Source organism: Apium graveolens, chromosome 1 (assembly GCF_009905375.1).
Source record: "Apium graveolens cultivar Ventura chromosome 1, ASM990537v1, whole genome shotgun sequence".
NCBI lineage: Eukaryota > Viridiplantae > Streptophyta > Magnoliopsida > Apiales > Apiaceae > Apium > Apium graveolens.
Window position 1 is genome coordinate 194,039,093 of NC_133647.1, and position 20,567 is coordinate 194,059,659.

A 20,567-nucleotide genomic window follows, 5' to 3' on the forward strand; every position below is an offset into this window, starting at 1 on the left:
TTCTGACTCCTTTGTTGTCTCTAAACTCCATCAACCAATGAGGTGATTTGTGAACTGTAATTCCTCTTTCTTGAATGAGTAATGTTCTAGGCAAGGCATTGGGCTCCCACCAAGTTTTCCTTATGTTGGCAATCTTGTTGAGAATCTCAGTCTTGGCAGTCCTGATAAAGCCATAATCCCTTTGTATGGCTGAGTAGACTCTAACCAAGGTAGAGTAGCCTTCATTCAAAATCCTGTAGAGAGGCCAAGTTCTTTCCCCACTTCCTTTGTATTTGAACACTAGTCTTTCTGGTAGCTGTCTGTAGACAGCTATTCCCCTTACTCCCTCCAGCTCATCCAGATAGAGTTCAATGTCTGAAAATTTTTTTATGTCACAGATGTGAACATAATCATCCTTAGAGGCTTGAGGCTTAGGCTTCTGTGTGAATTTGATTGAGGCTTTAGAGGGTGTTGATTTAATTCTTCTTTTCTGCTTCTTTGATGGTGGATAAGAGGTTAGAAAGGTGGGCAATTTGATGGTGTCCCAATCAATTGGTTCCTTCTTGGGAATGATTGTTTCACCATGATTGTTCATGAAGGGGTCAGGCACAATGGGTTCAGGAATAGAGGGCAGTGGTTTGGATTTTGATTGGGTTTCTTCAGTCTTATCTACCATCTTTCTCTTTGTATTGGCCTTCTTTCTGTTCCCTTTCTGCCATTCTTCTCTTTCCTTACTTCTCTCTTCCATATCAGTATCAACCATGTCCCCCATAGCTTCATCTTCACTTTTGTCTTCAATTTCTTTTTGTTCTTCAGCCTGACTTGACTTTAGCTATTTTTCAAGCTTTGCTTGTGCTCTTTTGTCAGCCTTTAGCTGTTTGGCTTCTTCCTTCAACCTTATGGTTTCTTCCCTCTTGGCTATTAAGAATTTGGGATGTCCTTGCATCACACATATGCTCTTTCCCTTTCTGAAGATAATAACCATGTTCCTCCTTACAGCCACATCCATGGTCTCTTTGAGCTTTGTGATACTTCTACCCAAAAGCTTGTCCTCATCAGCCTTTGGAAGAGGAAAATCCACTTCTTTCAGAGGATTCTTTGTAGAGTCCTTAATGGATCTGTTGTTGGGCTTGAGAACCATAGGTTTCAGATCCTTGGAAGAAGTCTCTCCAACCTTATTCCTCCCTACTGGCTTGAGCTCCATAATAATTGATTCCACTTTTGTGCTATGCTTCACAGATTGTGATTGAGAAGTTGTAGAACCAAAAATTTGTTGCATCTTTTCATCAATCTTCTTCCTTTGCTCTTTGACTTGCAATTCAGCTGCTGCTATCTGGATTAGATCAATTCCATCAAGCTTTCCTTTGATTTGAATAATTTGAGAAGTGGTGATGGCAGGAACTAGCACTTGAGAAATTTGAACTGTTGTTGATGGCTCTCCTTCCCCTTCCCCTTTATTCTCCCCCTTTTTGTTATCATCAAGGGTAGGGGTCAAGCCTTGTGCTTTTGCCAGTTGCATGAGTAGATTTGTTTGAGTTTATTGATTTTGAAGAATAGTGACCATAGAGTCTTCAATGATCTGAACTCTGGTTTCCAATCTGGCCAGCCTCTTGTCAGCATCAGATTCTTTCCTCAGTCTCCCCAACAAATCTTGCATAGTACCATAAGGTATGACTGAATCCAACTTCTCAGCATTGTAGGATTTCAGATCAGCAATGTCCTGCTTGAGCTCATCCACACTTAGAGTCTGTTTGAAATGCTGCAATTGCAAGAGATGCAGAGATTCCAGATGAGCTTGAAGTATTGCCTTGGTACCAGCATCTGTAGTCTCCTGAAGGGCCTTCTGAATTGTCATGACTTGTCTGACCAAAGTGACACCAAACTCTCCTGGTGTTGATGCTTTTGCCCATGCCCATTCAGGAAGATCTGGAACAGAACTTGGGCCTGCTACTCCCCCTAAGTTCATGCTCTCATCCAAAGAATCAGAGTCATCATCATTAGAATTTACTCCAAATTCTTCAGATGGCTCACCAGCTTGAGAAGGCAGCCTGTTAACAGCAGCTTTGTCTCTGAGAAGAGATTCTGAAGTGTGTACAATGTTTAAAGTCTGTTCTGCCTCCACATTGTCCTAAGCAGCCAATAATTGATAGGCTAAAACAGGATGAGTAAAAGTGTCAGCATCCAAGGAAATGTTATCAATTACAGCTTTGTAATGTTGCTGAAATTTTCTTTCCTTTTCTGCATCATCCACTTTCATTGACTCACTAGCAATGGCTGGATCCACCCTTATAGCTTCTGTACCTGCCTTTCTCTCATTTTCTCTATTTTCTTGCATCAGGGGCTCCCCCTGGCTCACACACACCCTCACACCCTCACCCTCACCTTCTAAGGTGGCACTCCCCTCACTCACTTTTGCCATGCTGGAAGAAATAGCATGAATATGGTGACTCTCAACCTCTCCTTTTACCTGGGAGCAACCCAGCCTCTCACTCAAAAGATCACTCCCTTCCCTCAAACCTAAAAGTGATTGTACAGTAACCATGTCCTCTACAGTTGGAATTGCTTCTGTTATGTGTGTAGAGACCATCAACGGATAGGGAGTATCCGTTGAAGTGGAAACTGATGGTATCAACGGTTAACTGCTGTTAAGCTTATCCGTTGAAGAACAACCACTTGTCAACAGATGAGAGATATCCGTTGAAGAAGGAAAAGATGTAGATATAGAAAGTGACATAATTGTTGAATCTGTGTGAATTGATTTTAAGTGTGGTGACACAGATTCTTCAACTACATCTGAAAGAATTGGCTGATGATCCAACAAATCATCTAAAAGATGATGATCATCAGGTTTTGAGTGGGGCTCCTCCCTGAGTTTTAATGAGGGGGAATCAGGAATTGATGTGAATATCATATCCACATCCAGAGAGGGTGATGGAGAGTTTGATGATTGGTGTGTTTTTATTATGAGAGAATGGGGTTGTGACTCCACATTTGCTGGAATCACATCAAGCTGAATTTGAGAAGGCTCAGATACAGGTGGATGTATCTGTGCTGTGTGTGCCCCTTGTGTGGAAACTAGGATCTTGGCCTTCTTCTTCCTTGAAAAGGCTTTAATTGGTGAATGTGTGGCTTCAGTGTCCCTCCCCCTTTTATTCTGTATCTCTGGTTAGGGACTATCTTCAATAGTTACATCCTTTTGGGAGGATGCAACTAGGGATGTGTTAGACTCCTTTTGAACCACCACAGTCTTTTGAGAGACTGTGGCTTGCCTAGCTTGGGTACCACTCACCTCTCCCACCTTATCCTGGGGGGTTTCTTGATGTTCACCCCTCCCCTCACCACTCACACCCTGTTCACTCCCTTCAGGGTTTATGGTAGTTGTTATAATTATTGTCTTTTGAGAAATAACAGAGGTAGTTTTCTTTGACTTGATTTTTGAAACTTTAGTTTTGGTGGCTTTGGTAGGAACCTGTTTGGACAAAGACACAGATTCCATGGCCACACTAGAAGGCAAAGAAATAATGGGGTTGGAAATAGTAGGAGTTATAGAAGTGTTTACCTCACTTACCTGTGGTGCATTCATGATTGGCAAATATACCAATGGCACCTGGCTGTTGAGGTTCATTCTCAAAAGGTTTGCAAGGACCCTTTTCTTTTGTGCCCAGAATTTGAGTTTCATTTGATATAACCAATCCTTCAGCAACATGGTTAGCCAATAAAATAAAAAATCTAGCATAGTAGATGTTATGTGGTCTATTAGCTTTGTTACCTAATCTGGAACCTAATTCTAGCATGACACAATTGCTAAAATTAAAGTACCTATCAGAAACTAGCATATAAAGCATATTAACAAGAGATGAAGTTATGGCATCAAAATTGCTAATCTTCCCAGAGAAAACCTTAATAAAGGCATCTCCAAGAAAACTCCATTCTTTCCTAAGGCCTTTCCTTCTAATGCTACCTAAACTAGCAGAATCAAAAGCATAGCCTATGGAATCTAACATAGCAGATACATCTTTATCAGTGTGTGGTGTTATGGCATTATTCTCAGGTAACTTAAAGCAAGACTGTATATCATCACAGTTAATGCAATAATCCTTACCTTTGAGAGAGAAGGCAATAGTCATATCTGTGGAGTTGAACTCTGCAGTTGTCCAAATCTCCTCAATCACCTCACAGTAGGTGGTTGGGGCTTCCAGCATTGCATAGCTCAGTTTGTAGTTTTTGATGAAGTCCATCATCTTGTGATAATCAGAATGGGCTTCATTCTTTTCAACCAAGGCTACGAAATTATTCTTTTCATAAACAAATCCTGTTTGAGACATAATTTTGACTACTGGTGCCATTGTTGTGAGTAGAGGTTGCAGAGAAAAACTTGAGAATTTTGGGAGAGAAGGAGAATGAAAATTGCAAGAAAGCGTAAAGTGAAAATAAGAGTTCAATGGGCTTTTATACTTTCTTGAATTAAAACGTAAATAAAATGATACTTTTAAGTAAATTACAGCCGTTCAAGAATAAATAAAACTGTAGAAATTCTAAACTGCCTTTAAAACAAATACATACAACAGTGTATATCTGTATCAATGGTTAAGTAAAGAAATCAACGGCTGAGACTTACTGAAAGTAACTGATGTGACACTTCAACGGATAAGGTAAATAGTTATCCGTTGATGACCAACACTATTTTATCCGTTGAGGGATAAAATTACCAGAAATGTATTTGTCTTTCAACGGATAATGAACATCCGTTGATAGAACAATTTTGGCTTTCAACGGATAGGGAATATTCGTTGATAGGATAGGTCTTTCTTAAAGCCAACTTTGTTCTTGCAGCAAATTCATTTCAGGCTTCAAGACAGATTATATAGAGGACATAAATTTATGAATAATTAAGCATACCTAGCTCACTTACTAATCTTGTGAATGTTGATTCATCAAGTGGCTTGGTAAATATGTCTGCAATCTGCTTTTTACTTGGAACAAAATGAAGTTCCACTGTACCTTTCATCACATGTTCCCTAATGAAATGGTACTTGATGTCAATGTGCTTGGTTCTTGAGTGTTGCACTGGATTTTCAGTAATGGCAATGGCACTTGTGTTGTCACAGAATATAGGAATTTTGTCAACAGTCAAACCATAGTCAAATAGTTGATTCCTCATCCATAGTATCTGTGCACAGCAACTACCAGCAGCAATGTACTCAGCTTCAGCTGTTGATGTAGAAACAGAATTTTGCTTCTTGCTAAACCATGACACAAGCTTGTTCCCTAGAAATTGACAGGTGCCAGTCGTGCTTTTCCTGTCTATTTTACAGCCTGCATAATCTGCATCTGAGTAGCCAATTAGATCAAAACCAGACTCTCTAGGGTACCAAATTCCTAGATTTGGAGTCCCTTTGAGATATCTGAAGATTCTTTTAATAACCACTAAGTGAGATTCTTTAGGGTCAGCTTGAAATCTAGCACAGAGACATGTAGAAAACATTATATCAGGTCTACTAGCAGTTAAATATAAAAGTGAGCCAACCATGCCTTTATAACTTGAAATATCCACAGACTTTTCAGCCTTGTTTAATTCAAGCTTAGTGGTAGTGGCCATGGGAGTTTTTGCAGATGAACAATCCATTAAGTCAAACTTCTTTAAAAGATCATAAATGTATTTAGTTTGACTAATGAAAATTCCATCACTAACTTGTTTAACTTGTAAACCAAGAAAATAAGTTAGCTCTCCCATCATGCTCATTTCATATTTACTTTGCATTAACTTAGCAAACTTTTTACAAAGCTTATCATCTGTAGATCCAAATATAATATCATCTACATAAATTTGAACAAGTATTTTAGAGCCATTAACATTTCTAAAGAAGAGAGTTTTGTCAACAGTACCTCTTGTGAAGTGATTATCTAGAAGGAATTTTGACAAAGTCTCATACCAGGCTCTAGGTGCTTGCTTTAGTCCATAGAGTGCTTTCAACAGATAATACACGTAGTCTGGAAAGTTTGGATCTTCAAATCCTAGAGGTTGGCTTACATAAACTTCTTCCTCCAATTCCCCATTTAGAAATGCACTCTTGACATCCATTTGATAGACTTTGAAATTGGCATGAGCTGCATAGGCTAGAAAGATTCTGATGGCCTCAAGTCTGGCAACTCGAGCAAATGTTTCATCAAAATCTATTCCTTCTTGTTGAGAATAGCCTTTAGCAACCAATCTGGCTTTATTCCTTATGACAATGCCATTTTCATCCATCTTGTTTCTGAATACCCATTTTATGTCAATAGAACTCTTGTTCTTTGGCTTGGGTACCAGCTTCCATACTATGTTCCTTTCAAATTGGTTTAGCTCCTCTTACATTGCTAAAATCCAATCTGGATCCAATAGAGCTTCTTTCACTCTCTTAGGTTCCTCCTGTGATAGAAAGCTACTATACAGACATTCATCTTGAGTAGCCCTTCTAGTTGGCACTTTAGATGTAGCATCACCAATGATCAGTTCAAAAGGGTGATTCTTGGTCCATTTCCTTTGAGGTGATAGATTAGCTCTAGATGAGGTTGCCTCAGTATTGTCATGATGTGAGATAGAATGTTGATTGGTTGAAACTCCCCCTGAGTTGCTGATCCTTTAAAAGGAATTGGGAGCTCTATCAACTGATGAAGTGAATTGATTATCCGTTGACAGACTGTGATCAACGGATGCTTCATTATGAACTTCAACGGATGATGCACTTTGTCTTTCAACGGATGCTGCATTGCTTCTTTCAACGGAAGCTGAATTATGACTTTCAACGGATGCAGCATTCTGTGCATTATCCAAAGGCAGATTTTGAATTCTTCTTGAGATGCCTTCTTCATCATTCTCATCTTCACTATTATCACAATATATCTCAATGTTGTCAAATTTGAGTCCTTCATGATGTCCCTCATCTGTTAGTCCATCAATCTTTTTATCATCAAATACAACATGCACAGATTCCATGACAATGTTGGTTCTTAGATTGTAGACCCTATATGATTTTCCAGCAGAATAACCAACAAATATTCCTTCATCAGCCTTTGCATCAAACTTTCCTTTGTGATCAGATTGATTCCTTAAGATGTAACATTTGCAACCAAAGACATGCAGAAAGTTTAAAGTTGGTTTTCTTCTCTTGAATAATTGATAGGGAGTCATGCCTTTTGCCTGATTGATTAGAGAAATATTCCGAGTGTAACATGCACAGTTAACAGCCTCAGCCCAAAAGTAAGTTGGGAGTTTTGACTCTTCAAGCATTGTCCTTGCAACTTCAATTAGTGATCTGTTCTTCCTTTCCACCACACCATTTTGTTGTGGAGTCCTTGGAGCTGAGAACTCATGCATGATCCCATTTTCTTCACAGAACAACTTCATGGTTGAATTCTTGAACTCAGTTCCATTGTCACGCCTAATATTCCTTACTTTGAAATCAGGATGATTGTTGACTTGCTTGATATGATTGATAATGATTTCACTAGCTTCATCCTTTGATCCAAGAAAGTAGACCCATAAAAACTTAGAGAAATCATCAACAATCACTAGGCAATATCTTTTCCTTGAAATTGACAATACATTGACTGATCCAAAAAGATCCATGTGTAGCAGTTGTAATGGTTCATCAATTGCAGATTCAAGCTTCTTACTGAATGATACTTTCTTTTGCTTTCCTTTTGGACAAGCATCACACAGTCCATCCCTTGTGAATTCCACTAGAGGCATTCCTCTAACTAAGTCCTTTTTGACTAGATCATTCATTGTCTTGAAATTCAAATGGGACAGCTTCTTGTGCCATAGCCAACTTTTAACTGCACTTGCTTTGCTGAAAAGACAAGTAATGGATTCTGCATCTGTAGAGTTGAAGTCAGCTAAGTACACATTCCCTTTTCTAACTCCAGTTAGAACCACTTTATTGTCCTTTTTGCTTGTGACAATACAGGCTTCAGAATTGAAGGAAACAGTATTCCCTCTGTCACATAGTTGACTGATGCTCAATAAGTTGTGTTTGAGACCATCAACCAATGCAACTTCATCAATGATGACATTTTCTTTTGAAATCAAGCCATATCCCATAGTGAATCCTTTGATGTCATCTCCAAAGGTTATGCTAGGGCCAGCTCTCTCCTTAAACTCTGTGAGCAGGGTGAAATCTCCTGTCATGTGTCTTGAACAGCCACTGTCCAAGTACCATAGATTCCTTCTTTTTCCCTGCACGCAACAAAATCAATCAAGTTGATTTTGGTACCCAAGTTTCCTTGGGTCCAGCCTTGTTAGTCTTTTTCCCAGACTTCATTCCTCCTGCATCTTTTGACTTAGGTAACTTTGGGTCAACCTTGATCTCAGATGTGGTTGGTTGAAGTGTAGGGTTAGTCACAGAATCATTTAGCACATTTGATTGAATTTGATAAGGCATAGATTGAGCAAAAATGTTATTTCACATAGGAATATTGTATGGCATTTGAGGCATACTAAATCCAGTAAAATAAGGATTATTAATATATGACATGTTTGCAAAATGTGCATGGGGATTCTGATGAGACATAACAGGCATGACATGCAGAGATGACATAGACATGTTAGGCATGGAGGGATTTGAAGGCATGGGAGTATTTTTAACAGATTTGCAATTATCAGATAGGTGATTAACACTTTTACAATGCACACAGCTTTTTCTAGGAGCATACCTATCAGGTGTGTAATTGTTATGTTTATTAATCCCTACCTTCCCATTTCTTTTAGATTTTCTTTTAGTTTCCTTCTTATCCTCAACCAACTTAAGCCTATTTTTCAGCTGATCTAAAGTCATGTGTTCTATATTCACCTTACTGACATCTTTGGATGTGCTAGCTCCTTCTTTGACAAAGTTCTTGAGAGTTGAATCATTCTTCTTATTGAGATTTTTATTTTTAAAATTACTTGCCTGTTTTAATTGATGAGCCTTCAACGGATGCTCCTTTTCTTCCTTCAATGGATAACTTTCATCATCCGTTGATTCCACATCCGTTGACAATCCATCAATTAATTCTAACTCCTTTTTGTTTTTCTTCCAGGCATCCTCACAGAATGATTCAATTCCCTGAACCTTGAAAATCTGAATGCTAACATCCCTAGATGTTTTCCAGGCCTTGATTACCTCTTGCTCACTTTCTAATTATTTAGAAAGAATTTCTACTTTCTTAACAGCTTCTTCTAGTTCACTTTCAACAATCAAGCATTTAAGTTTAATCTTTTCAAGCTCAATTACCTGATTCTCTAACACAGCATTCCTATCACTTAAAAACACATTATTCTCTTTGATCCTAGTGTTTTCTTTAGCTAGTGCTTTAAGGGAAACACGCAAATGATATAATTCATTGGACATATCATTTATGGCTTCATTGCATTCATGTTTAGAAAGCTAAGAGAGATCAGTAGTAATTACCTGGTTGTTTGATGAACTAGTTTCATTTTCATCAGAATTAGCCATCAGGGCTAGGTTGACATATTCCATATCATCATCTTCATTGACCCCATCTGCTGCCCAATCATCTTGAGTGAGAAAAGCTCTTTCCTTTTGTTTGAGCAAATCAAAATACTTCTTCTTGTAATCAACTTGCTCAAATGTAATAACCCCAAAATTTTGAACTCTATTTAACCCTTATGAATAGTGTTTTTGCTGATATTGCTGAATAAGAAAACTGTTCATGCCACACTATGTAGGGGTTCTGTTATGGATATTCTGAGATTTTATTGGTACTCTATAGGGTATATAAGTGTATGTAAAGATCGTCAGAATCCAATTCCGAACACTTTGATTTTTCCCGGAAATCCACTAGATACGGAAAGAATTGAGTATAATGTAACAGGATAAAAAGGATTTGAATTAAAGGATTATAAGAGAGGATCATAAAAGGAATATAATATATTGAGAAAGGTTAAGGGAACCTAAGTAATAAGATCCCAAGTATGATCCCTCAAACGATAAACGAAAATGAAAGTTAAGCGAACCGTATAACAGATCAGCGATCATTAGGCAAACAATTAGGAAGTTAATCAAGGAGGTTAGGGATGATGAAGTCATCCAAACAATAAGGAGAGGACAAGTAAGAGATGATGACACAATAAGGTGATGTAAGCATGACATAGGGAGGGAGGAGATGTGGTTGGTTTATAACCACACAAAGACAAGGTTATTAAGGTAATTAACCAAAACAAAAACAAAACTACATCCACCAAGCCAAAAAAAATCATTTCATCAAAACAAAAATTGTATTTCTCTTCACCAAGAACATTTGCTCTCGGCTTTTTCCATTTTCAAAGAGAAGATTTTTCAAAATCCAAGTTCCAAGCTTCCTAAATTGGTAAGATAATTCTCTAGTACTCCTTATGCATAATTATGGCTATCTTATGAGTTTAAGCCTCCAATTCATTCTTAATCTTCTCCAAGAAATCAATGAAGAAGACAATGAATAGTGATTTCAAGGTTTTTAACTTGATTTTTCTTGTTTTTCCTTTAAGATCCAAGCATCCCTATGACATCTCAAGGCTTCTTAAGGCTTCCTAGCTACTCACATCACTTCAAGGAAGGTATATCATCTCCAAACCCTAGCTTTACTTTGTATATTAGGATGATTTTGGTTGTTATGGTAATAGAGTAGCTTAATGCTTGTTGGTTTAGAGTTTGGGTTGGAATGGTGGTGAATTGAATGTTGAAATCTTATGGTTTGGTTAAAGGACTTAAGTATAGTTTAAATTCAAGTTTAAGAATAAGTATAATTGTTAATATTGAGTTGATTGGGGCTGTTATGATGTATTGTGGATGGATGTTGGTTGTATGGATGGATTGGGATTGATTGGTGGTTGTATTGGAATGGTATAAAATTGGGAAATCGCGTAAACATAGCCGTCGTAATGTCCGATTTACTTTAGACTGCTTTTGTTCATAACATTAGGACCCGAGAACTCCCTTCTAGGTTTTGACCATTGCCATGTTTAGATAGTTCATGTTACGAGCTTCGTTTTGATATGTGGTTCGTTTGATTCCGATGTACGGTTTAGGAGAAACGGCCGTTTTAAGTAACGACATTTTGCGAACGAAATATTACCCCTCGCCTTACTTTGAAACATAGGTTAAAGACCTAAAAAGGGTTAATTAGTGTATGAAACAATTATGTTAAGTGTGTTAGGCAGTTAGTAAGACACTCGCGAAAGAAACGCCTTAAAACTCGTAATGGTTAATTTATTAAAAATGGTGGAGCCGAGGGTACTCGAGTGACTTAAGAGAATCAGTAAGCGCAAAGCGAGCGTTAGAGTCTAATTTGGTTAAAGTATAGATTTACAAGTGACTTTGGTTTAATTCCAACTCACATGTTGTTTATAGGTTACCAGACTCGTCCCGAGCCATTTGTAACCCCCAGTCGCTCAGGCAAGTTTTCTACCCGTATAACTGTTGTTGTGATATATATGTGTATATGCATGATCTTGCGATAAATAGCATGTGATATGGTATATATGCATGCCTGTTTCATATTCTTGATTTATATATCTGTTGTTTCAATGCTTATAGTTGCATAATACCTATGCTAGAGATAAGCGGTATTTGAGTATACCCTTAGTATAGGGGATAAAAAGGTGAACTTTTTCTAAAATCGGGAGGCGAGGCTCCCGAGTATAATATATATATATATATATATATATATATATATATTTATATATATATGGATATAGTTTTCAAAACTATTGATCGAATAAGGTTTATTCGATAACTTTATATTAATTAATCAATATTATTTGAATATTCATTCGAGGACTTATGACTCTGTTTATTATATTTAATGATTATTAATTGGATATTCATTGGAGGATGTATGACTCCGTTTATTTTATTTAATGAATATTATTTATAATATTCATTCGAGGTATTATGACTCCGCTTATTATTTAATAATATTCTTTATTTTATTAAAGAATAATGTTTCGATAATCAAACTTATTTTCGATTATTCAAATAAGGATAGTACTTTCATATAAGTATATCTTTGGTTATTTAATATCCATTTCAAGTATAAGTTTTAAAACTTCTACTTCGATTATTTTTATAAGGATTATCTTTATGAGAATATTATTTAAATAATAATATTAAGATATTTTCTAATATATCGGGACTGATTTATTTTAATAAATCAGCGGTACTCCAAACATTCTTAAAATGTTTTCGAGTCTTCAAAATGATTTTTTTTAAAGTTAGAGTGGACCCCAAAACTCATTTTTATATTTAAGATCTTCCTTTCAAAGGGGATTTAAATATTCGCTCAAAACCTGGGGGATCCAGCTCTGTGGTGTATTTTACATTCGCAACGTGGTTGCTGTTTTGAGAAAACAAATGAATTGATTACTTACCCAAACTTTCGGGAAGTAAGCCCATCTAATTGAGTCGGCATAAGCGACAGGCCGGGGTACGGTCTATCAAAGTGTAAGTGGCTGGGTGGCAGTCCATCAACGCGTAAGAGGCCGGGTGGCGGTCCAGCACAAGGTCCTAATGAGGCCAGGGTGATGACCGGTGGGGGATTCATCCATCTACTAGTACAAAAGGTTACTTATTGGTATCTTTGCCTGATCAGCAAGATATCGGGTTTATGCCAAAATTCTTTTCCTTTCCAAAAATTCATTGGATGTTACAAACTCTGTTCATACTTTACATAACAGAGGTTCCAGGAAATGTTTAAGAGATATATATGTGGATATATATCAGGACTAAATAAAGTATCTCGTAACTTTATTTCATTAAATAATATTTCAAAGATTGAATCTATTCAAGTCTTAACTTGTGGTCTCATCTATGGGATGACCTTTTTAAACCTATAATACTTTGAACAGTGATAGTTCAAGTAGCCTTATAAATGATATAAGTATAGTGAAGTATTTGGTAACTTCATCTTCCTTTAAGCTTATATCCAGTAAGTAATTATCTTACACTTGATAAAGGTTTTCAGTAAGTTATCTATTAGATACTTGCATTATTGATTACACTATATATTATCTTGCGAGCTGTAATGCTCACTCTTGCTTTATTTCTTCATCACACAACAACAGTTAGGAAAGATGGCCAGGCTCAAGCAGACCCAGCGCAAGAGCGTGGGAAGCGCCCCACGCCTTCCCGTTGAGATCGTAGCTGCTATAGCTGCAGAGGTAGATCTATCTGTATATCAAATATTCTACTTTTGAGAATCAATTATGTATAATTATAACTTGTGGCAGATAATGGCAATTAACTGTAAACTTATCAAGTAATCATTTTGGGTTGTAATAACTTTTAATTGTGGATTCAAGGACTTGTACTTATTTCAATTTCATCTCTGAGACTATGACGTGTGGTGGTGTGTGTTAGTGTGGGGTCACAGCATGAGGTTGTTTATTATTAATTAAGTTAAGTGATAATTGTGGAAAGAAAGACCGTGACGACCCAGATCCCTGACCCCGGATCTGGGGGTGTTACAGTAATGGTATCAGAGCCAAGCGTTATAAACCTCAGAGATGATGCGACGATATAATAACAAACTCACAAAGATAATAAGAACTCTTGCCAAGTTTATTTTCGGACTACTTAAAGTAGCGCTGACAGTTTAAACCCTTACGGGGACCCTTATAAGTATCATGATAGTAACTTAGCTCGTTTAATGTGTAGGCGCATGAGATAGAGGACCCTGAGATGTTCGAGCGTGAGCATGATGAGGCACTGCTAGATGTCGAGGATCAGGAGGAGCCTGAGATGGAGGAGGATAATGAGGACCCCTCAGAGGAGTTAGAGACAGAGGTCATTACTATTTCAGATGAGGAGGACCCGGATCAGGTCCCAGTAGCTGAGGAGCGTGTCAGACCTATGGTAGTGTACACTGGTACCACTTTACCCACACTCCCAGTGGTCAGAGCTCCTACCCCTCCACTACCATCCTGGAGCACTTATGATGACAGCTCTGAGACTGATACTCCCGAGCCTAGGCAGACCGAGCAGGCACCCCCAGCGGCTCCGGATTCACCACCTCTCGACCCTGCCCATATGCAGTCTTTGTTAGCCCACGGCTATGTTCAGGATGTACTGAGGACCTGATTGGCTGTTGCTGAGGCCCGGCTGGATGAGGTCAAGAGGGAGTTGGATGCGGAGAGGGCGAGTAGGCGTACCCGAGCTTATGAGACTAGGGCTGCTATACCCCGATCCTTGAGGAGGGAGCTGACGGGGATAGAGCTCACGTCCCGAGCGAGACTCAGATCGCTCCAGGGGGACAGGCATGGTAGGATCTCCAGGCGGCAGGCCGACTATATCTTCCGTCGTGCGATGGAAAGGGTATGGGAGCTGACCCGCTCCGGTGTGTGATTCAGGATTGACGATGGGATAGTCTAGTTGTCTAGTTAGTCGAGGCCTTAGTAAGAGCCAATTTTCCGGGATAGTTGACTTGTATATAGCATCCCTTTTTCTGACTAGACAGATAGACTCTTGTGTATCACTTTTGGGACAGATGGCTGTAGCATTGTTGTACTTTTGACCAGATCGAAACTATGTATTTCTCGCATTATGTATACATTTGTTTCCTTTCGGTTCAGTTCCTTAGTGACGAGATCACTGTTTTTATCATTATTATTATTGCACTTCTTATTAGAACTGTCATAATATAATAGAATTGCGAGATACATTCTCCCCATTATAGAGTTGTGCAAGGCACAATGTTGTGTATGATTGTGACCTAACGTTGAATTTCCCAATAATTTTTTTTATTATCAGTATCATGCCGCCAAGAAAGATTGGAACTAGGGTGAACCCTGGATCTGAGGACCAGGGAAGCCATAACCAGGATGATAGGAACCAGGAACACAGTGAAGAGGAAGACGAGGATTATGTGGAACAGGATGACTCCCTGTATGAAGAGGAAGAGGAAATATATGATGTTGAGGGATTTGAGATAGAGGCTGAAGAAGGAGAAACTGAGGTTGAGCAACCAGTACCAAACCCAGGCATGGATCCCATGGGCCAGTTCATGCAACTACTAAGGCAGAACTTGGAACGTCAACCCAACCCACCCCCTCAAAGAAATAACAATGTTGTGGCAAACTCTTTCAGGGCTTTTAAGTCCCTTAAGCCCCCTGAGTTTCACGGATCAGCCGACCCAGTTGAGGCAAGGGCATGGTTAAAGGAAATGGAGAAATCCTTTGAGATTTTGAGTACCGATGAGGCATAAAAGACTGTATTTGCTACCTATCTTCTGAAAGGAGAGGCCAACTACTGGTGGGAGGCCAAGAAAAACATGGAGACAGATGCTATCATAACCTGGGAGAGATTCAGTCAGTTGTTTCTGGGAAAGTATTTCCCGAGGTTTATGGAAAACCAGATGGAGCTCAAGTTCCTGGAGCTAAAGCAGAATAACTTATCTGTAGCAGAGTACGAAGCAAAATTTACTGAGTTATCAAGGTTTGTGCCAGAATTTGTGAGCACCGAGGAAAAGAAAGCTAGGAGGTTTCAGCAGGGACTGAAACCGTGGATTCAGAATAGGGTGGCAATCCTTGAGCTTACGGATTATGCCACTCTGGTGCAAAAGGCAACAATTGTAGAAGTCGAAAGTGAACAGATGCAGAAGGAAAGAGAGAAGAAGGGAATAAAGAGGAAAAGTATGAGCATGGGTGGGGGTTCCGCAGGAATGAGCTTCCCAACTAGATTTAATCGAGGAGCAGTGTCCCTACCGGGAAAGAATACTGGGTTTAAGGGGCCAATGAGCGTGAATGTGAGCCAGAGCGGCCAGAAGTCAAGAATGTCCTCTTCCAACCAGTCTCGACCCCCATTGCCAGCCTGTAACACTTGTGGAAGGATGCATTCTGGGGAGTGTAAAGGAAAGCCGGTAATCTGCTTCAAGTGTGGTCGAGAGGGTCACTATTCGGACAAGTGCACTTCGTCAACCCCCATTACCCGCCCAACCACCACTTGTCATCAGTGTGGACACCCGGGTCATTGGAAGAGGGAATGCCCAATGAACAAACCAGCAGCTTCGGGAGCAAGCAGGGCTGCTTCTAATAAGCCACCTATTGCAAGGACTTTCAACATGACAGTCCAGGATGCTATGAAAGATTCAGATGTGATAGCAGGTACCCTTTCTCTAAATTCAGTCAGTGCAAACATTTTATTTGATTCAGGAGCAACTAAATCTTTTATATCAAGGGACTTTGCGCGTAAATTAAGACTTAAAGCTGAACCCTTGATAGAGCCCTTACAAGTAGAAATAGCCAACCATGAAGTTATTCTTGTTAATCTGATTCACCCCGCCTGTGAGTTAGGCATAGGGGGACAATCTTTCAGTGTTGATCTGATTCCTTTTAAGTTAGGGGAATTTGATATAATTTTGGGAATGGACTGGCTATCTAGCAATGATGCTCAGATAGACTGTAAGGGGAAGAAAGTTAAGTTGAATATTCCAGGAAAGAAAGAAGTCATATTTAGGGGAAAGAGGCAGACGCAGAAATTTTTGACCATGGCCCAGACCAGAAGGATGCTACGAAAAGGAAACGATGCTTACCTAGCCTATGTGGTAGACACACAAAAGGAGGTGCCCAACTTACAAGATATTCCAGTAGTCAACGAATTTGAAGATGTATTCCCACAAGACCTTCCGGGATTACCACCCGATAGAGTGATTGAATTTGCGATTGAGTTGGCTCCAGGGACGGCGCCAGTTTCAAAAGCACCTTACCGGTTAGCCCCGTTAGAAATGAAGGAATTAGCTATCCAATTGCATGAACTTTTGGATAAGGGTATGATAAGACCCAGTGTGTCTCCATGGGGAGCACCAATTTTATTTGTTAAGAAGAAAGATGGGAGCATGAGGCTGTGCATCGACTATCGAGAGTTGAACAAGCTAACCATAAAGAGCAGGTACCTGTTACCTAGAATAGACGATCTGTTCGACCAGCTAAAGGATGCTATTTATTTTTCCAAGATTGACCTGAGAACTGGATATCACCAACTAAAGATTAAACCCGAAGATATCCCCAAGACAGCGTTCCGTACCAGGTATGGGCATTATGAGTTCTTGGTAATGTCCTTTGGATTAACCAACGCCCCAGCGGCTTTCATGGATTTAATGAATAGAGTATTTAAGAAGTTCTTGGACAAGTGTGTGATAGTTTTTATCGATGATATCTTAATCTACTCAAGAACTGAGGCAGAACATGCAGAGCATTTGAGGATAGCTCTAGGAATACTCAGAGAGGAACAGTTATTTGCCAAATTCTCAAAGTGTGAATTCTGGCGGAATGAAGTACAGTTTTTAGGACATGTGATCAATAAAGAAGGAGTATTGGTCGACCCCTCCAAGATAGAGGCGGTCTCAAATTGGGAAAGGCCAACCACACCCACAGAGGTAAGGAGTTTCATAGGATTGGTCGGCTACTATCGTAGATTTGTACAGGACTTTGCGAAGATCGCAGCCCCTTTGACACGACTTACTCGTAAGACAGAGAAGTTTGAATGGACGGAGAAATGCGAGAACAGTTTTTAGGAATTGTAGAAAAGGTTGGTACCGGCCCCGGTGTTGGCATTGCCAGACGGAAAAGGAGATTTTGTGATATATAGTGACGCATCGCACAAAGGATTAGGGTGTGTGCTTATGCAGCACGGTAAAGTGATTGCGTATGCATCGAGACAACTGAAGGAATACGAGATTAGATATCCTACCCATGATCTTGAGCTAGCGGCAATAGTTTTTGCCTTAAATATTTGGAGGCACTACTTGTATAGAGAGAAGTGGGAGATTTTCACAGACCATAAGAGCCTCAAGTACATATTTACGCAGAAAGAGCTCAACATGCGCTAGAGGAGATGGTTAGAGCTAATCAAGGACTATGATTGTGAGATTCTCTATCACCCGGGGAAAGCCAACGTGGTGGTTGATGCCCTTAGTAGAAAGGAAAGACTCAGAATGATAATGACTTCGGAAGAATTGATAAGGGATTTTGAGAGAATGGAAATAGAAGTAAAGGTAACCGGATCGGAACTGAAAAGCTTTTGAGATCTCAATGCAGCCAGAGTTATTGGAAAAGATCAGATTGTGCCAAGAGAAAATAATGAATGAAGACAGAGAGTCAATGACTGGAGAGGAGATCCATACTGAGAAAGATGATAAAGGGATAATGAGGTACTCCTACCAGATTTGGGTTCCGAACGTTCAAGAGCTTAAAGATGAGATTTTGGATGAAAGCCATAGTTCAAGGTATTCCATTCACCCGGGAAGCACCAAGATGTATAGGGATTTGAAGGAGTATTAATGGTGGCCCAACATGAAGAGGGATATAGCAGCATGGGTGAGCAAATGTTTGACTTGCCAAAGAGTAAAGGCAGAGCACCAGAGACCCAGTGGACTTTTACGACCCCTGGAGATTCCCGAATGGAAATGGGAACAGATAGCGATGGATTTTGTTGTAGGCTTGCCAAGGACGAAAGCCAATCATGACGCCATATGGGTAATTATAGACTGACTGACAAAGTCAGCTCATTTTATTCCTATCAATGAGAGATACACAGTCGATAGACTGGTGGACATTTACCTTAAGGAAATAGTGACGCGACATGGAGTCCCAGCGTCCATTGTCTCAGACCGAGACCCCAGATTCAACTCCAGATTTTGGAGGAGCTTTCAAGAATGTGCGGGGACCAAGTTAAATATGAGTACCGCATACCATCCCCAGACGGATGGGCAGAGTGAAAGGACCATCCAGACACTAGAGGATATATTGAGAGTCTGTGCAATAGACTTTAAAGGAAGTTGGGATGATCACTTGTCGTTGATCGAGTTTTCTTATAACAATAGCTTTCATGCTAGCATCGGAATGCCGCCTTATGAGGCCCTGTACGGAAGAAGGTGTCGATCTCCCTTATACTGGGATGAAGTAGGGGAGCGGAAGATGCTCGGACCCGAAGTGGTCCAAAGGACCAAAGACATAGTGGATCTTATCAGATGGCGGCTTGTAGCAGCCCAAGACAGACAGAAGAAATATACAGACCTATCCCGAAAGGACAAGGAGTATGAAGTAGGGGACTTAGTACTACTAAAAGTATCCCCTTGGAAGGGGTTAATGAGATTCGGAAAGAAAGGAAAACTAAGCCCAAGATACATTGGAACTTTTGAGATACTAAGACGGATTGGGAAGTTGGCTTACGAGCTAGCCTTACCCCCGAACCTACAACAAGTTCATAATGTGTTCCATGTGTCAATGTTAAGGAAGTATCATCGGGATGCCAGACACATAGTGGAGTACGAGCATGTGGATATGCAACCAGATCTGACTTGCGTGGAGAAACCAGTAAAGATTATGGATAAGAAGGAGCAGGTGCTTCAGAACAAAGTGATCAAGCTAGTCAGAGTGCTATGGCAGAATCATAATGTGGAAGAATCAACTTGGGAACTAGAGAGTGCAATGTTAGAAAAGTACCTCTAATTGTTTTCTATTTTGAACTCTTTGTAACCCTTATGAATAGTGTTTTTGCTGATATTGCTGAATAAGAAAACTGTTCATGCAACACTATGTAGGGGTTCTGTTATGGATATTCTGAGATTTTATTGGTACTCTATAGGGTATATAAGTGTATGTAAAGATCGTCAGAATCCAATTCCGAACACTTTGATTTTTCCCGGAAATCCACTAGATACGGAAAAAATTGAGTATAAGGTAACAGGATAAAAAGGATTTGAATTAAAGGATTATAAGAGAGGATCATAAAAGGAATATAATATATTGAGAAAGGTTAAGGGAACCTAAGTAATAAGATCCCGAGTATGATCCCTCAAACGATAAATGAAAACGAAAGTTAAGCGAACCGTATAACAGATCAGCGGTCATTAGGCAAACAATTAGGAAGTTAATCAAGGAGTTTAGGGATGATGAGGTCATCCAACCAATAAGGAGAGGACAAGTAAGAGATGATGACACAATAAGGTGATGTAAGCATGACATAGGGAGGGAGGAAATGTGGTTGGTTTATAACCACACAAAGACAAGGTTAATAAGGTAATTAACCAAAACAAAAACAAAACTACATCCACCAAGCCAAAACAAATCATTTCATCAAAACAAAAATTGTATTTCTCTTCACCAAGAACATTTGCTCTCGGCTTTTTCCATTTTCAAAGAGAAGATTTTTCAAAATCCAAGTTCCAAGCTTCCTAAATTGGTAAGATAATTTTCTAGTACTCCTGATGCATAATTATGGCTATCTTATGAGTTTAAGCCTCCAATTCATTCTTAATCTTCTCCAAGAAATCAATGAAGAAGACAATGAATAGTGATTTCAAGGTTTTTAACTTGATTTTTCTTGTTTTTCCTTTAAGATCCAAGCATCCCTAAGACATCTCAAGGCTTCTTAAGGCTTCCTAGCTACTCACATCACTTCAAGGAAGGTATATCATCTCCAAACCCTAGCTTTACTTTGTATATTAGGATGATTTTGGTTGTTATGGTAATAGAGTAGCTTAATGCTTGTTGGTTTAGAGTTTGGGTTGGAATGGTGGTGAATTGAATGTTGAAATCTTATGGTTTGGTTAAAGGACTTAAGTATAGTTTAAAT